Source organism: Sturnira hondurensis, unplaced genomic scaffold (assembly GCF_014824575.4).
Source record: "Sturnira hondurensis isolate 20B ecotype Veracruz unplaced genomic scaffold, ASM1482457v3 Scaffold0001304, whole genome shotgun sequence".
Lineage (NCBI taxonomy): Eukaryota > Metazoa > Chordata > Mammalia > Chiroptera > Phyllostomidae > Sturnira > Sturnira hondurensis.
This window is the reverse complement of record NW_028073935.1, coordinates 6,962,525-6,965,970: the sequence shown is the minus strand read 5'-3', so window position 1 is coordinate 6,965,970 and position 3,446 is coordinate 6,962,525. Positions and strand designations below refer to the sequence as shown.

The window sequence follows — 3,446 nt, the reverse complement described above, 5'->3', positions numbered from 1 at the left end:
TTCCTTCTAGTAATGCATTGCATAAGCCATTGAGCTGCTAGTTAAAGGCAAAGTTGGCAGATGACATGATGCCTACATGTGCCACCATGAAACATATGCACTCAACTTTGGCCTTTCCTCTGCCACTGCCTGGCCTATGAGCAGGTGAAGGGTGGCAGTGGGCTCAGGGACAGGATGGAGAGGAGAAGCCAGAAGAGGCTGGGGGTGCCAGCAGTCAGAAAACAGATCACCTAAATACACTCCTGGGCAAGCAGAAAAGCAGTGGAAGATGGGTTTGCTCCCATATTTCAAACCTCCTGCTCATGCTCCATTAGACTTAACTTACAAAACACAAATTCAAAAATAAAATAGTTAACAATTTCAAGGTGGCATCCACAAAGCATTAAGTGTGGGGTTCTTCTGACAGTGGGGGTTAACATTGATCCCTGATCCATGATGCCAATAGACCAAAATAGTGGTTTATATGGTGGTTCCCAAGCCTATTTTGGAATCTATATCAATATATTTTTGGTTGTCACAATCATTCAAGGCTGTGATGGGCATTTGGTGTGTGGTAGGTAGGGACACTAAACTTCCTGAAAATGCAAAAAAAAGTCTCACATGAGAAAAAATTTGCTCACACCCCCAGATCTCAAATGTCAAATGCCCCCAGAAAATCATGCAGACAAAACCTGCTTACAAGAATCTACACCTAACTCTGCTTTACATATATATTCTAAATAATTTTTGCAGCTTTAATATACATACTTTGCGTTTTCAAACAGTGTAAATGCCATGTAAATTGAAAGTAGTGGTTTTTGTTTGAAATTTCACTGTTGTCTTTCATTTTAGAATATCCCATCTCCAACAACAGTAGTGATATTTGTCAGGGTGATGTTTGTCAGGATGTTTGAGTCATCACCTTTTATGGCTCTCATAGCTGAGTTGGTCACACAGACACAAGTATGCTTGGCATACCTTATAGCAAAATGATGACTATAAAGAAGTTACTGATAATATTCAGGTTAATATTTTTCTTTCAATTTTAATGTATTTATTATAATTAGGTATACAAATATAAACATTTCTGTGGGGTGACTTCTCTTGCAAGTCCCCCCGTGTGCCACGGATGAGAGTGAATATGGCCAGTACATGATGTGATCTCCTTAGGGCGGAGAAGTGGCCATTTTCCCAGAGGGAAAAGGCCGTGAGCTGGTGGCCAGTTTCTCAGGGGAGACAAAGGCCAGAAGCGGCCAGTTTCTCTAAGGAGAAAAAGGCCTCGAGCACCCTCCTCCAGGGCCTTTTATTGAGTAGTAATACACAGGAATACAGGGTGGCAAGGATCAAACAGTAGATAACATTTCAGAGAAATCTGAGGGCTTACTGTGAGTCAATCTGTCAGGAACAGAGTTTTAGAGTTTCCTGCTCAAAAACCCTTAACATATAAATGAAAGCACTCTTAGCAGAGCCGATTTCACAGGTTTATCAGGAAGTCTTTTTGATGCCAGATTTTTCCCCTGGACACTCTCTAGCAAGGCAAGGAGCTGTACCTCTCCCCATCAGGAATTTAGGCATAAGGGGATTAGAGCTAGGAAGCACTTCCCCAAGAGGACATGGGGACTCGGGCTATCTCAAAGCTTGGGGTGAGAGTCCATTGCTCTTTGTTGCAGCGCTCTGGAGTTGTTCCATTATGGCCTCCCAAGAGACTGTGTCTGGCCTAGGTTGCCCCTCCTCTGAGGGGTCTTACCAGTCAAGGACTTCCGACCAAGCTTTGGGGGCAGGGAGAGGAAAGTGAGGCAGCATTTGCTACCAGAGACAAGCTTTGTCTCCTGTGGCTCACATTCCAGAGGTCATCCCTTGCATCTAGCCACAAGGGGTCGAGAAACAATTCCTAAAACCAGGCAGAGCGGTCTACAACACATTTTATTTTGTCTTGTAATGGAATCGTGTCTACATCTTTGCATATAGATTGCTTCTCGGCCTTTTGGCTAAGATCAAGTGTACATATTTGCATATAGAATATAAACATTTTTAAAACATAAAATTTCATTACAGTGTGGACATTATACTAACTGAAATTTTCTTCTGAAATTTCGTGAGCAAGTAGATTATCATTGAATGGACAGAGCTGACTTCATCTGGAAGCCAACCCGCCATCTTATCCTCCAGTGAAGGAACCTGAATCTTTGACCCCTATTTCTCCCCCCAGGGAGACTCTGGAATGTGTACAGAGGCTTTGAGTTAATCATAGAATTTCTGTTAATCCTTTCTCCTGGGTTAGGCTTCTTGGATGTTTTCTCTTACCTCACCTTGGCACCAGAATCTCCCAGTATCTGGTTCCTTTGTTTTGTCTGACCACCCATGCACTTCATTTCTAAGGAGGAATATGAGAGGGGATCTAGACAGTGAAAGATGTGGAGATACAAATATCCTGCCACTACCAGGACCACATTTCTGTACTTACATTCCCTATTAAACTCATTAACCAACACGTTGGACTTCTCTTTGGCCTCTTGTTCCCTTTGGCATTTGCGATCTGCTTTTTATATATATGGTATTTTCAAGGGACAGTCACCTATTCATTTGATTCTAGGATAGGCTAGGTGGTGACACATAGCATTTTTGTCTCTACTTTGATGGTGGGAAGGGTAATCCCATTAACCACAGGTTGGCTTTTAAAATGAGATAGGTATATTTTATTTGTTTTATTAAATAAAGTATTTAAAATCAAGAATAGATGTTGGGTTTTATCAAAAATCTTTTGCCATCTGTGGAAATGATAGTATGATATATATTGTTTGTACCTAATTGACATACTGAAGTATGTTGATAGATTTTCTAATATTGAACAATTTCCTCTTTTTTTCCTGGTATACACACCGTGTAGGTGATATATCATGGGTAAGAGCTGGGTGCTTACCCTCACTGCAACACACCTGATCACATATGGTAGGATGACCGCAGACAAACATGGTCTTGCAGAGAGTAAGAATGTTTTCTTACTCTCTTACTTTATGTGCTTCTCTTATGAGGTTTCTAAGATAATTTCTCTGGGGCTGTTTTTTTTATGGAAACTTTTTCTTCTTTTCCCTCTTACAAACCCCTCACTAGTTCTGACCTCCCTAAAAATGGCAAGCAAAGAGAGTAAATTGAAAGCTCCATCTCAGTCCGTTGGAGGTACTTCTTACTGCACACTTGGCCTAGTACAAAAATACAGTGAGCCAATTAACCAACTGCTGGTGCATTTACAGAATGTTTTCTCAGGCATCACTTAATTTGCATTCATGGCAACTTTTACGTGTGGCCCATCATGCATCTGAGGTTCAGGCTATTTTTGAGCTCAAAAACATTGTTTCAAAATGGCAGAACTAGGCTTAGACCTTAGGCCAAAATCCTCATTCAAGAAGCAATCCTAGCCCTGTATGGTGTAATTCAGAGGACTAAGTGCCAGCTCTGAACTACACCAC

General features: G+C 41.4%; 1 non-coding gene across 1 annotated transcript; it reads left to right on the top strand.

Annotated features, from left to right (window-relative positions):
- Positions 1 to 1,947: 1,947 nt before the first annotated feature.
- On the top strand, positions 1,948 to 2,129 carry LOC118974275 (U2 spliceosomal RNA). The gene has a single exon (XR_005063848.1). It is a non-coding gene; the product is annotated as a U2 spliceosomal RNA (small nuclear RNA).
- The last annotated feature ends 1,317 nt before the right edge of the window (positions 2,130 to 3,446 follow it).